This window comes from Manis pentadactyla, chromosome 1 (assembly GCF_030020395.1).
Source record: "Manis pentadactyla isolate mManPen7 chromosome 1, mManPen7.hap1, whole genome shotgun sequence".
NCBI lineage: Eukaryota > Metazoa > Chordata > Mammalia > Pholidota > Manidae > Manis > Manis pentadactyla.
This window is the reverse complement of record NC_080019.1, coordinates 133,940,633-133,966,332: the sequence shown is the minus strand read 5'-3', so window position 1 is coordinate 133,966,332 and position 25,700 is coordinate 133,940,633.

Sequence of the window (25,700 nt, the reverse complement as noted above, 5' to 3'; positions counted from 1 at the left end):
AAAGACATAGAGTTACAGAATGGATAAAAAAACAAGACCCATCTATATGCTGCCTACAAGAGACTCACTTCAAATCCAGACACATACACAGACTATAAGTAAAGGGATGAAAAAAGATATTTTATGAAAATAATAGGGAGAAAAAAGCAGGATACCAGTACAGTACTTGTATCAGAAAAAATAGATTTCAAAACAAAGTAACAAGAGACAAAGAAGGTAAAAAATAGATTTCAAAACAAAGGAAAAACAAGTAACAAGAGACAAAAAAACAAATTATCATTACATAATGATAAAGGGGTCAGTCCAACAAGAGGATATAACTATTGCAAATATCTATGTACCCAACATAGGAGCACCTAAATATGTGAAGCAATACAGAATTAAATAAGGAAATAGAACGCAATGCATTCATTTTAGACACTTCAACAAACCACTCACACCTAAAGACAGATCAACCAGACAGAAATAAGTAAGGAGACAGAGACACTGAACAACACATTAGAACAGATGGACCTAACAGACATGTACAGAACACTCCACCCAAAAGCAACAGGATACATATTCTTCTCACTTGTACATGGAACCTTTTGCAGAAGAGATCACATACTAGGCCAAAAAAAGAGCCTCAGTAAATTCAAAAAGATTGAAAGGGTGCCAACCAGCTTCTCAGACCAGAAAGTATGAAACCAGAAACAAATTATGCAAAGAAAACAAAAAAGCCCACAAACACATGGAAGTTAAACAACATGCTCCTAAGTAATCAATGGATTAATGACCAAATAAAATCATAGATCAAGCAATACATGGAGACAAATGAAAAGAACAACTCAATAGCCCCAAACCTGTGGGATGAAGCAAAGGCAGTTCTAAGGAGAAACTATATTGCAATACAGGCATACCTCAAGAAAGAAGAACAATCCCAAATGAACAGACTAAACTCACAAATAATGAAAGAGGGACATAATTAGGATCAGAGCAGAAATAAATAAAATTGAAGAATAAAACAATAGAGAGAATCAATGAAATCACAAGCTGGTTCTTTGAGAAAGTAAACAAAATAGAGAAACCCCTAGCCAGACTTATGAAGAAAAAAAGAGAGTCTATACACAATCAAAACTGAGAAAGAAAAAAATCACTAGACACCACAGAAATACAAAGAATTATTAGAAAATACTATGAAAAATTACTTCCTAATAAACTGGATAACCTAAAAGAAATGGACAACTTTCTAGAAAAATACAACCTTCCAAGACTGACCCAGGAAGAAACAGAAATCTGAACAGACCAGTTAAGAGCAATGAAATTGAATTGGTAATATAAAACTACCTAAGAAAAAAATCTCTGGACCAGATGGCTTCACTGTTGACATTTATCAAACATTTAAAGAACAGCAAACACCCATCCTCCTTAAAGTTTTCCAAGAAGTGGAAGAGGACAGAATACTTCCAATCTCATTCTATGAGGCCAGCGTCACTCTAATACAAAACCAGTCAAACATTCCACACAAAAATGAAATTACTGACTAATATCCCTTATGAACCCAGATGCAAAAATCTTCAACAAAATACTGGCAAACTTAATTCAAAAATACATGAAAAAGATCATCCATCATGACCAAATGGGATTTAGTCCAGAGATTCAAGGATGGTACAATATTTGAAAATCAGTCAATATCATATACCACACCAACAAAAAGGACAAAAATCACAGGATCATTTCAACAGATGCCAAAAAAGCATTTGACAAAAATTCAACATACATTCATCATAAAAATTCAACAATATGCGTATGGAGGGCAAGTACCTCAACTTAATAAATGCCATATATCACAAACTCACAACCAAAATAATACTTAACAGTGAAAAGCTGAAAGCTTTTCCTCTAAGATTGGGAACAAGACATGGATGCCCACTCTCTCCACTTTTATTCAACATAGTACTGGAAGTTCTACCCATGGTAATCAGACAACACAAAGAAATAAAAGTCATCCAGGTTGGTAAAGAAGAAGGTAAACTGTGACTGTTTGCAGATGACATGACATTGTACATAAAAAACCCTAAAGAATCCACCAAAAAGACAAAAAATTCAGCAAATTTGCAGGATACAAAATTAATATACAGAAATCTGTTGTATTCTTATACGCTAATGATGAACTAGCAGGAAGAGAAATCAGGAAAACAATTCCATTCTCAATTGCATTAAAAAGAATAAAACACCTAGGAACAAATCTAACCAAGGAGATGAAAGATCTGTACCCTGAAAACTACAAGACACTCATAAGAGAAATTAAAGAAGATACCAATAAATGGAAACAAATCTCATGCTTATGAAGAATTAATATTGTCAAAATGGCCATCCTGCCTAAAGCAATCTACAGATTCAATGCAATCCCTATCAAAATACTGACAGCATTCTTCAAACCAACTGGAACAAATAGTTCTAAAGTTCATATGGAACCACAAAAGACCCTGAATAGCCAAAGCAATTCTGAGAAAGAAGAATAAAGTGGGGGGATTATGTTCCCTGACTTCAAGATCTACTACAAAGCCACAGTAATCAAGACAATTTAGTACTGCCATAAGAACAGACCTATAGACCAATAGAACAGACTAGAGAGCCCAGATATAAACTGAAGCATATATGATCAATTAATATATGATAAAGGAGCCATGGATATACAATGGAGAAATGACAGTCTCTTCAACAAGTGGCATTGGCTAAACTGGACAGCTGCATGTAAGACAATTAAACTGGATTATTGTCTAACTCCATACTCAAATGTAAACTCAAGTTGGATCAAAGACCTAAATGTAAGTAATGAAACCATAAAATTCATTTAAAAGAAAACATAGGTAAAAATCTCTTTAATATAAACATGAGCAACTTTTTCCTGCAAACATCTCCTCAGGAAGGGAACAAAAGCAAAACTGAAAAAACGGGACTACATCAAACTAAAAAGTTTCTGTACAGCAAAGGACACCATCAGTGGAACAAAAAGGCATCCTACAGTAGGGGTGAATATATTCATAAATGACATATCCAATAAGTGGTTGATATCCAAAATATGTAAAGAGCTCACGTGTCTCAACAAACAAAACACAAATAATCCAATTAAAATTGGGCAGCAGATACGAACAGACCCTTCTCCATAGAAGAAATTCAGATGGCCAACAGGCACAAGAAAACATGCTCCACATCGCTAATCATCAGGGAAATGTAAATTAAAACCACAATGAGATATCATCTCACATCACTTAGGATGGCCAACAAACAAAAGACAAGAATCAACAAATGCTGGCGAGGATGCAAAGAAAGGGAAATCCTCCTACACTGTTGATGGGAATGTAAATTAGTTCAACCATTGTGGAAAGCAATGTGGATGTTCCTCAAAAAACTAAAAATAAAAATACCATTTCACCCAGTCATTCTGCTCCTAAGAATTTACCCAAAGAAGACAAAATCCCTGATTCAAAAAGACATATGCACCCCTATGCTTATTGCAGCACTATTTACAATAGCCAAGATATGGATGCAATCTAAGTGTCTATCAGTTGATGAATGGATAAAGAGGTGGTACATATACTCAATGGAATATTATTCAGCCATAAGAAGAAAACAAACCCTACCATTTGCAACAACATGGATTGAGTTAGAGGGTATTATGCTCAGTGAAATAAGCCAGGTGGAGAAAGACAAGTAACAAATGATTTCATTATTTGTGGAGTATTATGACAAAGCAAAACTGCACAGCAGCAGACTCACAGACTCCAAGAAGGAACTAGTAGTTACCAAAGGGAAGGGGGTGGGGAGGGAGGAAGAAGGGGCTTAAGGGACACTATAATTCACAATCACAATATAGGTAAGTCACAGTGAAAGCAGTACAGCACGGAAAAGACAAGTAATGACTCTATATCATCTTACTGTGCTGATTGACAGTGACTGCAGTGGGGGTGGTGAGGACTTGATATGGGTCAATGTTGAAACCACAATGTTGTTCGTGTGAAACCTTCATAAGATTGTATATCAATGATACTTGAATTAAAAAAACAATACAGTATATGATAATACACATAACATACAAAAAATATGTTGTCAATCTTTCCGACTTGATAAATCTGCTAACCAGGGAAAAAATTTGTTTTCATGGCAGCTTTCCCTTTCCCTATTGCACAAGAGATGGATGACTTATTTGAATAACAATTACAGTTGCAAAGTTTTCAATGAGCATTACATAGAAATAGTAAACTTTTAGAAGTGTGAATATGTTTCCAAACTACTGGTCAATTTCATCATAACCTAGCATTTTTAAATGAGATAACTCTTTAGTTGGAACTCATATTATCAATTTTACTGCTCATAAATTCTTTTTAATCCAACTTGCAAGAAAACTATCATTTCCCAGTAAAATACAGAAGAGCATGGCAATTTTTTAATAAATATGTATCACTTTGCACAGTGCACATTATATTGCACATTTTCAATAAATATTTGATAAATGAAAGAAAAGTGATTTTAATATTTTAATTATTTTATACATTTTCTAATTGAATATTTGGAAATTAAATATATATTACATATAAGAAATAGCATTTCATTTCTCTGTATGATGTAACCATGCTGTCCTCAAGTTTTAATTTAATTTTAATTTAAAATAATTTTCAATCATGCTTTCCTGAAAATGTTACTTGAGATGGAATGGTGTTTCATTCACATCATTATTATGTTAAAGACTGCTCAGTAGGCTTTACCTTTACAAGAAAATAAATTATCATGGACTTCTTAAAAAACACCAAAAGTGTGTGTGTGTGTGTGTGTGTGTGTGTGTGTGTGTGTGTGTGTAAAATCAACATACTAACTTTTTCCCATTAAGATATTCAAGAACCTAATCAAGAAGTTGAGTTTAAAGGCCTGCATAGAGATTTCTATTAATATGACAAGTTCTAGTTTTGTTACATTTTGGTTATTTAGGTAAGCATTTGTTCAGCAGCAAGCAAGTTCAAGTTGAATACCAGCAAGATAAATTGTCTAAAATTTGGAGAGCACCATTTTCAATAAGCATGTTACAGTAATACGAATTTGGGATTGGAACTACAGAGTTGAATTTTACTTAATATCCAAATTCTGATCTAACTAGAGTGATAATTATGTAACCCAGTAGCTAGAGTTAAACAGAATATTTTTTGAAGTTACCAGACACTATGTATAAGTGTGTATATGTGTTTATATACTAACTCCATCAGAAATTGGATTTCTTATTTTTCATAATATCAGATAGTATACATTTAAAAAAATTTTTAAACTACACCATTGACTAACAAGTGGGAGGATTAAGAATAAACAATTTAATTAGTAATTGCAGGAATTCGAAAATAGCAATTAGAAATAAATACAACATAATACACAAAAAGAATATACACTTCTGCATCAAATAGATCTTATTTAGAGTTCTGATTCTGACCTGTACAGATATACGATTATGTGCAAGTGACTATCTCCTGGAGTCTCAGTTTACTCGTTAAAAACAAATACAGATTACAAAAGTCTCTTTCATGGTTGTTGCTAGGAGAATTTCCCAAGGGATGAAATGTCATAGTCATCTAATCATACTAATCAATTACCAAACTTTAATAGAAGAAATTGTACAGTTATATTCAGGAATGGTAGTTTTTATGGCAAATTAATGATTTATATATGCATTATGTATGCATATTTTAATAACAGAAATTGGAAAATTTTAATTTATATATACTGTTTTTAAATTATGAAATGCTTATAATTTAGGAATAATGAATTTATTTTTAGTTTTTCTGTGAAAACTTTATCCTTAGGATAGATAGGTAAACTCAAAGATAAGAGCTGTAATTCTTCATTGTGTGCATTTTCACTAAAACTATACAGTTTTTCCCTAGTTAGTACTTATCATAGATATTTTGGTTAGTGCGTTTTTAGTTTTTATTCTTTTCTTAATCTCAAAAGTGATACCTGGATTTTCAGGTAAAGTTACATGAATGAAGCTAAACAAATTAGATTCTGTCTTAAAGCTTAAGTCAGAAAGCTGATAATGTTCTTGTTTTTAAATGAAGTTCTTTTTAACTGAAGGAAGGAACAGTAAATTTTATATGTGGTTTATACAACTCTTCTTCAATTTAAAGTTTCTCCTCCAATTTAGGTTTTCCTTCTAGAATTAGAAAATAAACATTTCTGACAAAGTTTCTAGATTTAATTAATTTTCGTCTACAGGACTCCTGAATAACTCCTAAATTAAAAAAGAAAAACTGACTTGACTGGTTGCTTCACATATTAAACATGAAGAAAATAGCCTTTCTCCCCACCCTATTTAAAACAATACCTCCTCAACTCCCATTTACCTTGCATCACTGTCTTTCTCTTATACTCTGTTTCAAGTTTATTTATGATATTTCTCACCATTTACTTATTATCTGTCTTCCTAATAGAACAGAAGGGAAGAGACTGCCTCTTTTTTATTAGTGGTGTATTTACAATACCTAGAATAGAAATATCATTCCAGGAGTGGACAGTTGATGAATATTTGCCAAATGAAAGAAATGGAATAATGTAAAGAAAATTTCATAAAACAGTAAATTTTCAAAAAGAAAACTATTTGCTATTTCCTGAAAGAAGTTGATTGATCACAGATATTCTTTTATATAAACAATTTAATTTTTGTCTACAGGACTATTTAAGTACATAAAGTAAACTTGATGTTTTATTTTGTGGTTGTTTTGGTTTATCTATAAAATCAAAATTTCTTCTCCCAATATCCCCATAGATATGAATAAACATCATTTAATCCTTTGCTTATGACAGATATCCAAGAGCTATCCTAGAATTCTGAATCATTCTCATCTTCCAGAGTAATTTGACCACCTTTTAAATATCTGCCACATCTATTATTTTCTCATTTGCCATCACTGGTAAAAAATAACAAAGATAGTATAAGTCAAAAACATCTTATCAATAAAAGTAAAAGGCAAAAATGGAAATTCTGTTCAAGTTTCATAAACATTTCCCCTCCTGGTATTTTGGTGTCACCAAAAATAAGAAAATTCTATTTTATACTAAAAAATTTAATTAGTTAAGGTTTTATATATTTTCAGCTAGCATTTTTTATCTTTACTGACAAATTGGTCCACAAAATATACTGAAAAGCAGCACTGGACTTTAAACTTTAAAATCACATTCAACACGCATTGTGGGTTATATAGAGCAGTTATTTCCAAACATGATTGATAGAATTAACAAAGTAAAATTAACTTTGTGAAACTCTGTCACAGGAAAACAGCAGGATCATTTTTCAGCTTATTTGATGGTTATGGTTAGAGAAATCTGACATAGAATATGAGCCAAGTGGCATGCAACAGATAGCACATGAGGATGTAATTAATTTTATTTGCTATAAGCATATAATTTGTATAAAATTCTCACAGTTATATAGAGGTAGTTCTGGAACTTTTATACTGCATAGGAAATCTCAAGCAACTTAAAGCCCAAGTCTATGTTGCTTTATCAGAGTAACCACCTAGACAGGGTTATTTGTTAATTCACTCCAGTACCACTATGAGATTGTTCACAAGATATCTAGTTTTGTTTTCTCTTATGTTCTAGTGACACTGAGATGATGGTTTTGAAGACGCTACATAGCAGGCAACAAAGGCAAGTGATCCGTCAGAGACTGGGTGGTTGGCACAAACAGAAAGGTCATGAGGAAATTGTTACTAAAAGTTTGGAAACACCTTGAGAAGACTGAATGAGAGCTGAACCAACATTGCAGAAAATGTTGTTGGAAGCAGGTGAAGAGGAAAACTTAGTTACCTAATGGCAAAAGGTTTGGCAAAACTATTGCTGATATTAATAAGAAAAATAACATACCTAATAAACTCATAGATTTGCTTTCATGTATTTCTAAGCAGAGTGTAGAAGGGGCTAATTGGCTTCTTCATGCTTCCTGTGGTAAGATGCAAGAAGGTAAACATGAACTAAAAAAGGAACTGTTTGCTTTTCAAGAATATTCTGCATTATTCTTGTTGGGATAAAAACTAAAAAGCTGACATGTGTCTGGCTGGATTTCAGAACTTCTATGAACCAGTGATTATCATGTGTGTCCTCTTTCCTGCGTGGAAGAATGGGAATGTCTACTGAAATCATCCTATGCTGTCTCACCATAGTACATTTGAGGTGTATGTGGGAGTGGGGCAGAAAACTTCTCTAGTTAGTGTTTTCAGATGAAGAGGACCCATAATTGATGAGTGTGGAAACATTCACTCATGGAAATGTACATAAGGATATTTATTTGCACTTGAATATGATTAAGGTAATACTGTGCTAGAACTTAACTATAAGCCATATTCTGTAAGGAAATGAGATATTATGTTAACCTGAGACCTTCATAGTTAGAAGAAGCTTAATGTGGTCACATAAAGCATGAAGTGAGAGGGAGTGAGGGAGAAAGAATGTGACTGTATTTGAAGTTAGGTTCTTTAAAGAGATAATTAAGGTAAGGTAAGATCATACTGGTAGGCCCTAGTCCAGTATGGCTGGTGTCCTTGTAAGAGCTGGAGATTAGAACACCATGTGAAGACAAAGGGAAAAGATGGTCAGCTACAGGTTAAGAAAAGAGGTCTCAGAATAAAATCAACCCTCTCTACACCTTGATCTTACATTTCTAGCTTCTAAAATTGTGAGAAAATAAATTTCTGTTAAAACACCAAATCTGTAGTATTTGTTATTATAGCCCTAGAAGACTAATAATGCAATTCTCCAGAAACAGGTAAAGGATATGAACTTATGTATAACACTTCACAATGTTTACTTTACTTCATAAGCAAATCAGGTATAGCCCAGAACCCAGTACTCATGATTGGCTATCAGTCCAATATCTGTTAATTATTTGGTTCAACCTCTTTTTCAGAAATTTGCATCTATTATCTATATATCAGTCATCTACCATTGTATCTACACCTATATGTGTACGTGTGTGTGTGTGTGTGTGTGCATGTGTATGTACTTACTTGAGCTACTTTTCTGAGCCAGGAGATGAGAAGATAAAGGTCACTACTTCTTAGTATTTTGTACTTCTTGCTCTTTTTCTTTCTTTGCTCAGTCCCTTCGAAAGCAAGAAAGTCAACTTATTCTTTTGCAAGTTAGGATACGTTAATCCATACTATTGCTTCAAAGTTTAGAATTTGTAACACACCTGAGGCCAATCTTCACAGGCACTGATGAAGTTATTCCCAGGATGGTTCTGGAGTGTACTCCAGTATCTGCTACCATCAGCTCGACCCCTCATTCACCTCCTTGGATAGACACTGGGGTGATAATGTATTTAAAGATAATGGTAATATATACAGGGGAACAGAAATGGGTAAGCACAGCCCTCACTGGCTTATACTCTCAAGGCAACCCTGACTCCAATTTCCTTACCCTGATCTAACCATGGAAATCAAAGACATCTAGATTACTTTCAGTTTCCTAGGAATTTATCATTTTTTCCACTTTGAAAAACAAATAACTATAACTCTGCCCTTGAGATTAAGTAAAGACAATATTTTGTTACAAAAATAGCATGGTTACAAATTTCATGATGATGGAGTGGGTAAAGGATAAAAGTTTACCTCTGACCATTCTGAGGCATTTACAAAAATCAAAACAAATCCATGATAATTTTCCAATAGGTAACCCATTTTAAAAATAAATAAACAGACAGACAAATAAATAAATTGAAGTGTTATTACTCTGGTGTATTTATTTCCTTATTGCAAAACTCAACCACTTCCTATTTAATATCTCCTCTCTATTCTGTCTCCATACTGAAAATCTGATAAAATGAAATTATACTTTTGGGAGGTAATGCTGTTTTTCTACCCACTAAAGGTGAAATAGACATGTAATTTTTACATGTTTTTTTAGACTGGCTAGGAAAACTAGACTTATTATTTCTGAGTATAAATAGTTCAAAATTACAATAAACTTTTAAGAAGCAGATAAATATTAATGCCACAGGTAAACCCCACCAGAAATTCAATTTATTTCCTTTCATTTATTAAACTTTTATAATTGCGTATAAATAACTGCATAAACATATAATTATTAAAAAGCAATAATGGAGTAGCCAAGATGATGGCGTGAGTAGGGCGGCAAAAATATCCTCCCCCAAAAATATATCTTTTTGAAAATACAACAAATACAACTATTTCTAAAAGAGAGACCAGAAGATACAGTACAATAGCCAAGCTACATCTACACCTGCGAGAACCCAGGGCCTCACAAAGGGGGTAAGATACAAGCCACGGCCCGGCGGGACCCGAGTGTGCCCCACTCTCCCTGGTGGGAGGATAGGAGTCGGAGAGGGGAGGGAGTGGGAGCCCAGGACTGCTAAATACCCATCCCTAGTCATCTGCAACAGGAGCACAGACACACAGTGTGTGGTGTGCTAGCTACTAAGGAAACAGAACAGGAAAACCTGCAAGCAGGTTCCCACAGATGGAGCCCCTGGGACAAAACAAAAGTGAGTGCTTTTTGAAAATCTTAAAGGGACAGGAGCGTCACAGTTGGATGTAAGTGTCCCAGCACACTCAGCCCAGCAGCTGGGAATCCTGGGGAACTTCGGGCACCCTAACCCCCTGGATGGCAGCACAGCACAGAGTCTCCCCATCCCCCTGCGGCCGCCCTGGCCAGACTCAGAGAACCCATGAGCATACAGTTGCCCAGCACAAGCCAATAGGGGTCACTGTTCTTGCAGGAGAGGAATATGATGAGCAAGTGGGAAGGGACTTTGTTCTCCCAGCTAACACACGCACCAACTGCCCATGACTCCCTGTATGGCTATAAAAAGGCAGAAGAATTTGATTCAGACCAGAATCATAAAGACATCCCCTGAGGGGAAACCTGGGGAGATAAATTTAACCAATCTTCCTGAAAAAGAATTCAAAATAAGGTCATAACCATGCTGATGGAGCTGAAGAGAAAAATGCAAGAGCTAACAGATAAAGTTGGGAGGGAGAAAACAGAAATAAAATAATCTCTGGGAGGACATAAAAGCAGAATGGATGAGATGCAAGAGGCCATTGACAGAACAGAAATCAGAGAACAGGAACGCAGAGAAGCTGATGCAGAGAGAGATAAAAGGATCTCCAGGAATGAAAGAATATTAAGATAACTGTGTGACCAATTGAAATGGAACAATAGCTGCATTATAGGAATACAAGAAGAAGAACAGAGAGAAAAGGGGATAGAAAGTGTCTTTGAAAAAATAAATGCTGAAAACTTCACCAAACTGGGGGAGGAAATAGCCTATCAGACCACGGAAGCTCACAGAACTCCCAACACAAGGGACCCAAATAGGACAATACCAAGACACATAATACTTAAAATGGCAAAGATCAAAGACAAGGACAGAGTATGAAAGGCAGCCAGAGAGAGAAAAAAGGTCACCTACAAAGGAAAATCCATCAGGCTATCATCAGACTTCTCAACAGAAACCTTACAGGCCAGAAGAGAATGATATGATATATTTAATGCAATGAAACAGAAGGGCCTTGAACCAAGGATACTGTACCAGCACGATGATCATTTAAATATGAAGGAGGGATTAAACAATTCCCAGACAAGCAAAAGTTGAGGGAATTTGCCTCCCACAAACCACCTCTACAGGGTATTTTAGAGGGACTGCTCTAGATGGAAGCACTCCTAAGGCTAAACAGAAGTCACCAGAGAAAATAAAATCACAGCAAAGAAAGTGGAACAATCAAATACTAACTAAAGGCAAAAATTAAATCAACTACCCACAAGAGCAGTCAAAGGAAACATAAAAGAGCAAACACACACACAAAAAACATCTAACATACAAGGAATGGAGGAGGAGGAATAAGAAGGGAGAGAAATAAAGAATCATCAGACTGTGTTTATAATAGCTCAATAAGCGAGTTAAGTTAGATGGGAAGATATTAAAGAAGCTAACCTTGAACCTTTGGTAACCACGAATCTAAAGCCTCCAATGGCAATAAGTACATATCCTTCAATAATCACCCTAAATATAAATGGACTGAATGCACCAATCAAAAGACACAGAGTCACTGAACAGATAAAAAAACAAGACCCATCTTTATGCTGCTTACAAGAGACTCACCTTAAACCCAAAGACATGCACAGACTAAAAGTCAAGGGATGAAAAAACATATTTCATGTAAACAATAAGGAGAAAAAAGCAGGTGTTCCAGTACTAGTATCAGAAAAAATAAACTTTAAAACAAAGAAAGTCACAAGAGATAAAGAAGGACATTACATAATGATAGAGGGGTCAGTCCAACAAGAGGATATAACCATTATAAATATGTATGCACCCAATACAGGAGCACCAACATATGTGAAACAAATACTAACAGATTTAAAGGAGGAAATAGAATGAAATGCATTTATTTTAGGAGACTTCAACCCACCACTCACTCCAAAGGACAGATCCACCAGATGGAAAATAAGTAAGGACACAGAGGCACCGAACAACACACTAGAACAGATGGAACTAATAGATATCTATAGAACTCTACACCCAAAAGCAGAAGGATACACATTCTTCTCAAGTGCACATGGAACACTCTCCAGAATAGACCACATACTAGGCCACAAAAAGATCCTCAGTAAATTCAAAAAGGTTGAAATTCTACCAACCAACTACTAAGATCACAGAGGTATAAAACTAGAAATAAACTGTTCAAAGAAAGCAAAAAGGCTCACAAACACATGGAGGCTTAACAAAATGCTCCTAAATAATCAATGGATAAACAACTAAATAAAAATACAGATCAAGCAATAAATGGAAACAAATGACAACAACAACAAAAAGCCACAACTTCTGTGGGATGCAGCGAAAGCAGTTTTAAGAGGAAAATATGTATAAATTCAGGCCTATTTAAAGAATGAAGAACAATCCCAATGAATAATCTAAAGTCACAATCATTGAAATTGGAAAAAGAAGAACAAATGAGGCCTAAAGTCAGCAGAAGGAGGGACATAATAAAGATCAGAGAAGAAATAAATAAAATTGAGAGAAATAAAACAATAGAAAAAAAATCAATGAAAGGAAGAGCTGGTTCCATGAGAAAATAAACTAAATAGATAACCCTCTGGCCAGACTTATTAAGAGAAAAATAGAATCAACAAACATCAACAGAATCAGAAATGAGAAAGGAAAAATCATGACGGACCCCACAGAAATACAAAGAATTATTAGAGAATACTATAAAAACCTATATGCTAACAAGCTGAAAAACTTAGAAGAATTGGACCACTTCCTATAAAAATATAACCTTCCAAGACTGACCAAGGAAGAAACAGAAAATTGAAACAGACCAATTACTAGCAATGAAATTGAAGCGCTAATCAAAAAACTACCCAAGAGCAAAACTCCCAGGCCAGATGGATTTACCGCAGAATTTTATCACACATACAGAGAAGACATAAAACCCATTATCCCTAAAGATTTCCATAAAATAGAAGAGGAGGGAATACTCTGAAACTCATTCTATGAAGCCAGCATCACCCTAATAACAAAACCAAGCAAAGAGCGCACCAAAAAAGATTACAGACTAATATCCCTGAGAAACATAGATGCAAAAATACTCAACAAAATATTAGCAAACCGAATTCAAAAATACATCAAGAGGATCATACACCATGACCAAGTGGGATTCATCCCAGGGATGGAAGGACGGTACAACATTCGAAAATCCATCAACATCATCCACCACATAAACAAAGAGGACAAAAATCACATGATCATCTCCATAGTGTTGAAAAAGCATTTGACAAAATCCAACATCCATTCATGACAAAAACTCTCAACAAAATGGGTATAGAGGGCAAGTACCTCACCATAGTAAAGGCCATATATGATAAACCCACAGCTAACATCATACTGAACAGCAAGAAGCTGAAAGCATTTCCTTTGAGATCAGGAACAAGACAGGGATGCCCACTCTCCCCACTGTTATTCAACATAGTACTGGAGGTCGTAGCCACGGCAATTAGACAAACCAAAGAAATACAAGGAATCCAGATTGGTAAAGAAGAAGTTAAACTGTCACTATTTGCAGATGACATGATATTGTACATAAAAAACCCTAAAGACTCCACTCCAAAACTACTAGAACTGTTATCGGAATTCAGCAAAGTTGCAGGATACAAAATTAATACACAGAAATCTGTGGCTTTCCTATACACTAACAATGAACTAATAGAAAGTGAAATCAGGAAAACAATTCCATTCACAACTGCATCAAAAATAATAAAATACCTAGGAATAAACCTAACCAAGGAAGTGAAAGACCTATACCCTGAAAACTATAAGACACTATTAAGAGAAATTAAAGAGGACACTAACAAATGGAAACTCACCCCATGCTCTTGGCTAGGAAGAATTAATATTGTCAAAATGGCCATCCTGCCCAAAGCAATATACAGATTCGATGCAATCCCTATCAAATTACCAACAACATTGTTCATCGAAATGGAACAAATAGTTCAAAAATTCATATGGAAACAACAAAGACCTTGAATAGCCAAAGCAATACTGAGAAGGAAGAATAAAGTGGAGGGGATCTCGCTCCCTAACTTCAAGCTCTACTACAAAGCCACAGTAATCAAGATAATTTGGTACTGGCACAAAAACAGAGCCACAGATCAATGGAAAAGAATAGAGACTCCAAACATTATCCCAAACATATATGGTCAATTTATATATGATAAAGGAGCCATGGACATACAATGGGGAAATGACAGCCTCTTCAACAGCTGGTGTTGGCAAAACTGGACAGCTACATGCAAGAGAATGAAACTGAATCATTGTCTAACCCCATACAGGAAAGTAAACTCGAAATGGATCAAAGACCTGAATGTAAATAATGAAACCATAAAACTCTTAGAAAAAAACATAGGCAAAAATCTCTTGGACATAAACATGAGTGACTCCTTCATGAACATATCTCCCTGGGCAAGGGAAACAAAAGCAAAAATGAATAAGTGGAACTGTATCAAGCTGAAAAGCTTCTGTACAGCAAAGGACACCATCAATAGAACAAAAAGGAATCTTACAGTATGGGAGAATATATTCATAAAATCCCAATAAAGGGTTGATATCCAGAATATATAAAGAGCTCATGCACCTCAACAAACAAAAAGCAAATAATCCAATTAAAAAATGGGCAGAGGAGCTGAACAGACAGTTCTCTAAAGAAGAAATTCAGATGGCCAACAGACACATGAAAAGATACTCCCCATCGCTAGTCATCAGAGAAATGAAAATTAAAACCACAATGAGATATCACCTTACATCAGTAAGGATTGACACACAACAACAAATGTTGGTGAGGTTGGTGAGAAAGGGGAACCCTCCCACAGTGCTGGTGGGAATGTAAATTAGTTCAACCATTGTGGAAAGCAATATGGAGGTTCCTCAAAAAAAAAAAAATAGAAATACCATTTGACCCAGGAATTTCACTTCTAGGAATTTACCCTAAGAATACAACAGCCCAATTTGAAAAAGACAGATGCACCCCTATGTTTATAGCAGCACTACTTACAATAGCCAATAAATGGAAGCAACCTAAGTGTCCATCAGTAGATGAATGGATAAAGAAGATGTGGTACATATACACAATGGAATATTATTCAGTCATAAGAAGAAAACAAATCCTACCATTTGCAACAACATGGATGGAGCTAGAGGGTATTATGCTCAGTGAAATAAGCCAGGTGGAGAAAAACAAGTACCAAATGATTTCACTCACATGTGGAGTATAAGAACAAAGGAAAAACGGAAGGAACAAAACAGCAGCAGAATCACAGAACCCAAGAATGGACTAACAGTTACCAAAGGGAAAGGGACTGGGGAGTGTGGGTGGGAAGGGAGGGATAATGGGGGGAAGAAAGGGGGCATTATGATTAGCATGTATAATGTGGGGTGGGTCATGGGGAGGGCTGTGCAACACAGAGAAGACGAGTAGTGTCTCTACAGCATCTTACTATGCTGATGGACAGTGACTGTAGTGGGGACTTGGTGATGGGGGGATTCTGGTAAACATAATGTTCCTCATGTAATTGTAGATTAATGATACCAAAATAAATAAATAAAGCAATAATATCAAGGACTAACTTTTAAAATTTATCTTTTTAAATGTGTGTTCTATTTAGTGGAGTCCAAACATTAGCTGAGAAGTAAAGAATAGAAAGGAAAAAGAGGAGAACCAAGGTCTGGATCTTTCTCTAACTGTGTTCATTATAGGCATGCATAAAACTGGGACTAATAATCATGAATTTTTATCCTCCAACCTAAAATAATTTATCTATATTATCTCCTTTATATATCAGCTTCAGACAAAAACATATCAAAATGAAAATTATACAGTGAAATAATTTTCATGTTTTACAGTTTTTGTATTGTCTTTACTCATTCAAGTAACTCAAAGAATTATCCTATGTTGTACTTACTGGTAAGTCTAAGCAGAGTTGATATGCAAATACTCTCAATTTCTTTAGAGGCTTTGATCTTCAAGATAGTTAACAACTTGTTTGATGGCTATGTCCACTTAATTCATTGAATTGACATGTAGTGTTACCCCTGTGTAAAATTATCTGCACATCCTGTTTCAGCTCGTTTTTTTCTACAAGATTTTTTCTACTAAAAGTGAGTTCTATATTCCAACAAAAATGAAATGAAGTCTTTATCAAATTAAAAGTGGGCCTAATGTGAAAATATTGGGATGTACTGCACAGCAGGTACAATAGTTGTATCTTACCTTGAACTGTTTTAACAAAAAACATAGACCAGGTGGTTTAACCAACAGGAATTTATTTCTCATAGTTTGGAGGAATGTGGTCCAACATGGAGGTGTGGGCAGATTGAGTTTTTTGATGAAGACCTTCTTCCTGACTTGCAAATGGCTGGCTTCTAGCTGTATCCTTACATGGCAGAGAGAAGAAGCACCAGGGTTTCGTTGTGTTCTTAAAGGATTACTTATCCCGTTGTGGGGGCTCCACCCTCATGACCTTATCTAAACCTAATTGCAGTAGTTCCCCTTTATCTGTAGGGGATACACTCCAAGACTTGCAGTGGATGTCTGAAATTTCAAATAACCTTCTTTATACTATTTTTTATACATACATATCTATGATAAACTTTTATTTATAAATTAGGCATAGTAAGAGATTAACAATAATAACTATCAATAAAATAGAACAATTATAACAATATACTATAATTAAAGTTATGCAAATGTGGTCTCTCTCCCTCTCTCTCAAAATATCGTATTCTACTGTACTAACCCTTCTTCCCAAGCTGAAGTGATATGATAAAATGCCAAACTGATGAAATGAAGTGAGGTGAATGACCACATTGTGGCATAGCACTGGGCTACTATTGACCTTCTGATGATAGATCAGAGGAGGATAATCTGCTTTCTGACTGTGGCTGACTGTGGGTAAAGGGAAACCTTGGATAAATGGGGACTACTGTACATCCCAAATGCCCCATCTCCACATACCACCACTTTGGGGACTGGACTTCAGATAAGAATTCTGGGGGGACACAACCATTCAGTCTATAACATGTGATAAGACACAAAAGTATAAAATGGTAATCATTCCCATGTAACAAAAGTTAGTTTTACTGAGAAATAAAATTAATATAAGTAAAATTTATAGAATCAATATTTTATCATATAAACATTTTTCTAAAGACAAAGGTTCATATAAACAAAACTAATGCAAAACGTAAAACAAAGCTAATATATAGACCTCATGATGAATATATACCTCAAATAAGAGGGAGAGTAGGGAAACAAAATTATATTCTCATTATTTTAATATTATCCTAATTTCAATTATATTCATTTAAGTTTTCAATTTGAAAAATAAATTTGTGTTTGGAAAAACACAGGTATTTCAATATAATCCAATGAAGTCAATAATGAGGGTAAAAGCCCATTTATGGCTGCTGATTCTATAGAAGGATATGTCCTTCCCAATAACTGCTTTATCTGTCTATGCTGTGTAATCATTCCTCCTGGTAGTAGCTAAGAAAATTAAACCAGATTCTGGAAGGGAATGACAGCTAACCTACAGTGTTTGAGATGAACCACTCTAATAGTCTTCTAAGCCATGGAAAACCTGATTTCACAATGGAAAAGGTGAGTGAATGGGTTACTAGTATGTAATTATTAAGGGTTTTGAAATGGCTGAACATCCTCATTTGTGCCACAGTCCTACAAAATACCAGTAGCTCACCCGTGTAAAACAGTTTTAAAAAGTGAGAGATCAATTTTTTCATTTAGTTTAAAAAGTTCTAGCTAAACAGGAAGTCTGATGTTTTAACCAACCCCTGGCCACTTATTCACTGGTTACATTCAAGCATATTCCAAGTTTCTCTTCCAAAGGTTAGAAAGTAAAGAATTAATGAAAAAGCAGATATGAATTGATTTTTGAACAAGTTAGCCTGCTATCATTTGCAATATTGTCTGGGGACAGCATTCTGCTGATGGAAACTGGGGAAATAGCAGAGAACCAATGGGTTAAGGACCATATAAAGAAAAGACTGGAGTGAAGTGTTATTCTTTCATCCTTTAATTCTGGTAAGGCAATGTCCTATTTTTTTCTCTTGTATTTTTAATTGAAAACTAAGGCTGTTTCACAGAAGTGCAACATCTCATCAGGTGGAAAAGTGTTGCTGATTAGTAACAGCACAAGATTTTCTCAATGATGTCTAAAAAAATCATGTTTTCATTGAGTCTTTTTGAAATATTTATCTCTGCATCAAGGAAAGACCTCCTCAAGGCTGACTCTCCACTCCCTCTGAGCTGCTTTATCCTGGGGCTACTTAGAAGAACTGTCTCAAAGGCTGCTGATAACTGGGGTAAAAGCAAACAGAAGTGCTGCCTGTCCTGTAGGCCACGTGACTACAATCTCCTCCAGAGCCCCTCTTTGTAAAGTGAAGGTAGCAACTGACATATACCAGATGATCTGTTTTACTTATTTTCAGTGACTTACTGTTATAGTCTCAGAAGCAGCAGCAAGCTGACTGTCACGGTCTTCCTCAGTGTTTCACAAGTGGCAGGCATCCCTTCTTCCTGTCTTACAGTGGCAGGGCGTCTCTGCCTCTTTTTATAGTTCCATGGTTATTTCAGTTATGATCAGGTGAATCAGTGCCTGTACTCAGTCAAAATCTTAACAGGAAATAAGAAATGATACATTTTGGAAAATTATTAAGGAATAGAAAAAAGGTTAGAGGTGTATCCATCAAAGTTAAGCTTTTACAAAGTTTCTCAATATCTACTAGCATTCTCTTTCTCTCTCTACTCTCTCTCACATTTCTTCCTTTTTTTCTTTCAAATTTATAATTTCTCTATACATGTGTATTTGGGATTTCCCTCAGGATAATTCACTGGAGAAACATGGGCTGTTGCTTCCTGGATCTACAGACATTTATATCTTATTTTGATAACACAGAACAGTAGAATTTTCTTAATCATTTAAACATTCAGTAAAGTTGAGAAGGGACAATGGTTAAGTAACACATATCATTTAAATTGTATTCTTGGGAAACTAGCAATTCTAAGTTCCCTGCCTATACATATTCCAATTGAAAACCAGGGTTTTATTTTTTCCTCTCTCTTAAATAAGTAGTATTTATTAATCAGAACATTATACAGGCTTTTTCTGGTCCAATTAGTGTCTTAGTGCCTCTGTGTCTCCCCTCCACTCCTGAAACTGGGGAGACTGAGAGTTTTGCCTGCCATATATGGGACAAAGGAACTTGGATTCCCCCTCTTCACCCTGCCTTGTGCTAACGCTGCCCTATCTCTCTCCCACCAAGCTGCACTTGATGACCTATAAAATGAGTAAATTCTACTAAATGCAGCCTTTCTTAGCCAGATTATAGGAGATAACTAGACACTACTGTCCTAAGGCACATGTTGTAGGAAGTGTCCTTGAGACATCTGAGTAAATAGTCAGTGAAACCATTGTCAGCAGACCTTTAAAAGTAACATTAACTCCATACTTATTTGGAGACTTCTTATCCCTCTCATCTTATCCCTTCTCATCTTTCAAGTTTCAGGCTTTTGAACGTGAATCATTAGCTGATGAAGAGGGCAGGTGAGGACTTTGTCTCTGACTAATCCAAGCTCTGAATTCTTTAGCTGTTTTCCGGTGAGGTCCTGTGAGGGTGGGCCTTCCCTGTTTCTGTAAAGAAGGAAATTCCCTTTTATCATATTTTGTTTTATCTTTATTCTAAGCTTCATTGTAAAAACCCTATGAAGTATGCCAAGGCTTGCTCTTAATATGTTAATGAGAGCATAAAAAAATCTTTAAAAATTTCTCTTAAAGCTGTTTCAAGTTTAAGATCACTATCCTGTTCTGGCCTCAAACACCATCACAAAGATGAGTTTGGCTCTTTATCTTTGCATTTTTGTTCTACTAACTTTAATTTTTCCTAAGGCTGATGAATGTCTCAGGCAAAATAGAAATAAGTATAGTAGGATGAGAAATAAAAGTACATTAATACATATTTTTTAAAATACATGTATCCAGTTATTCTCATGTAAAAACTTGTTCATCTTTGAGTTATTCCTGTGGTACATACATCCGTGAATTTGAATCTCCACTGTTCAAAATACTCAACTGAGCTTTGTTCAGTCATCTGCCCAAGACATCTAGTTACTGGTTGCTTTGAGGTAACATGTAACTCCTAATGCTTTGATATGAAGAATTTGTACCATTCATCTTGAATTCTTGATAAAGCCTACCATTGCTACAGCAATTGAAATATTTTTACTCCATTCTCTGATCCTGCTCCTGTAAAATGAATTATAACTCCATTCAAATCATAGGAACAAGCTTGAATTGTGTCATTCTGGAGCTACCTAGCAATATTGTTGCTTACCAAATAGTAACTTTAGTTCTTAAGAGGAAAATTTAACAAGGAGTTTTACTTTCCCTACTAAGTCCAATGTTAGATAATATATTTAAGAAAAATATGCAAATTGTTTAGATTATTGGTTAATTAAAACTAAAAAGAATTTAGTTTTTTACCAACTTTACATAACCTTGGTTTCAATTATGGGCTAGCAAATTATAAGCTATTAAAAATATAAAGGGAGATCACATGCTGTTTTATTGTTACTTGCCTTTCTACTGGCATTCTTCTGGTATTACTTATTTCTATGTAACCATGGCACTTTAATGAATAATGATGAAAATGCCTTTTTACTTTTCTCATAATATGATTTGAAACTGGAAAAGGTAACCTCTTGTAAAAGAAATAAATCTGTATTTTAGAAACTGCATAAGGATATTTTATGAGCAAGTCAAAATTCTCAGTGGGTCATGTAGAGAATCTGAAAAAAATTAAGGTAGAAAACTAGTATGTTAAACTGAAACTATTAACTCTTTCAGTTACAGATTAACTTTTTAGCCCCCTGATGTATGCTTAATTTCTAATGATGTATGATCTTATCATTTGTATTCATGAAAATACCTCTATGCTCAATAAGATGCAAGTATATTCTTGATTAGGGAATTAATTTGTGAGTTTGTTTATATAATAAGTGCTTTAAATTCTGCAAATCCATGTAAGTTTCTTTTTTTCCAGTTCCAGATGCGAAAATTTCAATTTAATACTTGAAATAGCAAACGTGGAAGACTACCACGATTACATTTACAAGCTGATGACTTGTTTCTTCACTCTCTTTGGCAAATGTCCAAATACAACATTATAATGAGCCAGGTCTGCCATCTTCAGTGCCACCAAAGGTACCCATTATTGACGACAGTCAGATGGAGTACCATCTGGTGAAAGTAATTTATTATTGAAGGGATCCTTAATGACATGCCACACTTTATACAGTTAAATTCATTGTCCTTTAGACAATCTACTTTTTTAGGATGGTTACTCTATCTTAAACAGTTGAGTGTCCCCTCTTTATTTTTACAACCCAACAGGTTAAATATATAAAAAATTGGCTAGATCCATGGGGATTTTCAACTCTGCAAACTTCTGTTTTCTTCAAAACTGTGTATTGCATCATTAGTAATATAATTATAACAAACGTGTATAACAGACACTGTCAAAAAATGTAGGGGAGAGGATTACTCCCCCTCACTGGAAGTGATTTAAAAATGTTATTACAGATTCTGAGTAAGGAAAAAGAACATAGGAATGTAGCTGCTGAAGTGAAGGAATAATTAACTAGGCAAAAAACTAAAAAGCACAGCATTGAAACCTGATGATGTATTTCAGATTTTCTCTCATTTCCTACATATTCATATTCAATTAATATTTATCCCAATTTGTAAAATGGACAAACCAATTAACTTGGACTATGGAGATGAATGTGTGGAATTATTTATATATGTACTTATCAGTACTTAGGATATTTTCTCTTATGCTTGGTGATACCATTTGTGTGTATAATGCCCATTAAATATAAATATATTTAATCTCCTTAAACTGGATAAGGTTTTGAAATTTAGTTTACATGTTTTAGAGAATTTTCCATGGACCTAGATATACAACATAAGTAAAACTCAGTTACTACTATTGAATACTGTTTGTAGTTTTCCTATATAAAGTAAAATTCAAAGTCAGTTTTAAGCAGAGTTTTAAAATAGATGTATTTTGAAATACTGTCTTTGGAATACTTTCCGCTCTTTAACCATTGTCTTCTCCAGAGCAGGTATCCCTTATCCCTATTTTTGTCAGATAGGAAGTCCATGGTGGTTTTTTTCTAATTGGATGCTAAGTCTTAGGATAAACATGGAACACCTTCCAGAACATTAATTGCATACTATATATGTAGTATTTCTGGATACTTTGTATGTATTGAAGATTTACATATATATATATACACACACATTTGTATGTTATTTTATGGAATACATAAAACTTTCAGTTTTTAGTTAAAGCAAACATACTGCTAATTACACCCTTTAATCTGTCCTTATTTCTGTAATCTATGCTTGTTAGGGCAGTCATTTACCCTCTTTTGGTGTTGCAGCAGTTTTGAAGAACAGGATTTTCTTTATTTCTTCCATAATAAAATCTCTGGTGTTATGACTCATTTTAGTTTTACTCACTACAAATACATTATTTTGCAACTTCCTCACTCTATTTTTTTCACCAACAACTTCTGGTACTTTTTGTTATTATTGTTTTAGTATTTACATCATTCCCTAGATTCTTCTTGACAGGCTAATTAACACTTGGTTAAAACTAGGATGTTTTTGGATTATTCCATTTTAATATGTTTGGTAGCATATTAATCAACAATATTGCTATCAAAAAAGTCTTCATGTTGCATACAAGTTGTTTCCAAACATCCATGCTTCCTAACTTTGAACTTGAATGCCAATTTTGCATCAGCACATATTCAAAAGACATCTAATCATTTATCCATAAAATAATGATTAGAGGTTTATAAACAAACTTTAATGTTGCTTTGGAAACCTCATTTGTGTCTCAGAGTGTGTGCTTGTGTGTGCGCACGCGTGTGTGTGTGTGTGTGTGTGTGTGTGTACATTTGTGGTCTCAAAGCTTGGAAGAATGGTATTTCATCTGATTGTGGCCATTCTAGATCAACAATTCCTGGCATCACCTAATTACCTTTTCTGGAGATTTACTTGATGTGCTTTTATACATTTTTGGATTCAAAGAATGAATGGACTTGATTAAGTTGAAAGGGCTTATTATAAAAATATACGTTCGGTAAATAGTGTTTGCTTTCCAGAATAACAGGTGTTCTGAAAAGTCACTTTGTCCATTCATTTTTAATTCCCTGGCCAAATCCAATTTTTTAAATGATTCTTCTCCACAGAGGGTTTTCTCTGTCACTAGAAATTCAGCTTAATATTACTTAACACTCTATTTTAGCCTGAACTAACTTCAGGTTATATTCTATCTAAATAAAGACATTTCCTCAGACTCTAATCCTGTTCCTTTTCTCCTCCCATCCCCTGCATATAACTCAAGTAACAAAGTCCTCAAGTCATATGAAAGTAATGCATAGGAAATAACACTTGATTGGAAGATTGTTTTGAATTAAACAGTTATCATGGCTTTATTTGACTGATTTGAAGTGATGATTGAATCAATATATTCAGCTATATGTTTGCTGGTAGAGATATAATTCTTTTACTCTACTAGTTGTACAAAATTATGACACTTGAGACTACGCAATTAAGAACAATTAGTTGGCACAAACGCAATTACCCAACATAGTATACCAGTGAATTATTAATATTAGCACTATTACTAAAACTGTATATAACAATATTAATGTTATTGAGATTAAAGGAAATTTAAAATTAAATACACACACATACCAATGCTAAACTTAGGATAAGTGAATTTTTTATAATTTGTTCAGATTTGAAGTTTTTCCTTATAACACAGTTAAGCTCAATGAAGTAAAAATTATACTGGAAATATCAATAGAGGATATTTAATATACATAATTGGTCCCAATCTTCATATGTGATATGGTAACAAGGGAACATGGAGACAATTCAGAAATAATAACTAAAAAGAGTAACTATCAACCACAGTGAGTAGAGGAGGAAAAATATAAATATAGTCAAAATATTATATCTTACTAAGTAATAATTACTAACTGTGCTGATTTTGAAAATATGTTAGCATAGAAAAATACTTTTCTTTTAGTAAAATAATGGAGTATTTGGGGAAGACTTTTTTATAATTTACTTTAAAATGTTTCACTTTTGAGAGTATGAAATGTAATATGTAGTTAGCTTAAACTACACGGTTGGTTTGATTGATTGTCCATACCAGGAATCCAAATCCTGGAGCTAACACACTGCAAGGACTGACTAAAATAGAAGCATCTGCTTCCTAAATCTCAGGAATTACAGTAGGTTTCCCAATTATCTTTATACATTTCAAACAAATGGGATTTCACTGGTGAATTTTGAGACTTATCATTTACATAATGGATGTAGAATATGTTCTCAATGGAGAAAATTGGAATTATTCAAGATCTATTGATTGACAGAAATATTCTATATGCATTCTTCACTCTTTTGAAAAAAAAATTAGTAAATCTTATAGATTATATGGCCAGCAGAAAATCCTGAGAGTTGATTCCTGATCAGACACTAACCAATGATTCAGTGATTCCTATGAAATTATGCAGACTCTAGGTCAGGAATCTTACCACTGGAGTATTACCTTTATACCTTGAGTGAAACTTTGTTGTCAGGAAAATGAGATCACCTAAGAGTACAGGAGTTTTGGCACTTCTGTAACTTACCAAACATAATGTAGGGACTGTCTTTGCCGGGTAATAAATAAATGCTTTTATAGTAAGTCTTGCCCTGAGACAGATTTTGATCTGGAAACTGCTTTCTTCATAACTTAGTAAGTTTATCAGGGAGTAGCTTAATGTTTGGCAGCTATTTTTAAGTATCAAAATGCACATAAGATGTGCCTAATGTAATTGATCAAATAAATTATGGTTGTGTCAGGTACCTCATTTAAAATTTAATGACTACTTTATCTCAGATAAGATTTTGTATCTTATTACACATGCAGATATTCAGTTTAAAACAGGAATAAACTATTACTGTGTAACTTTATTTCTCTTTAAGAAAAATTTCCTACATCTCTGTCTACTTATATTTAC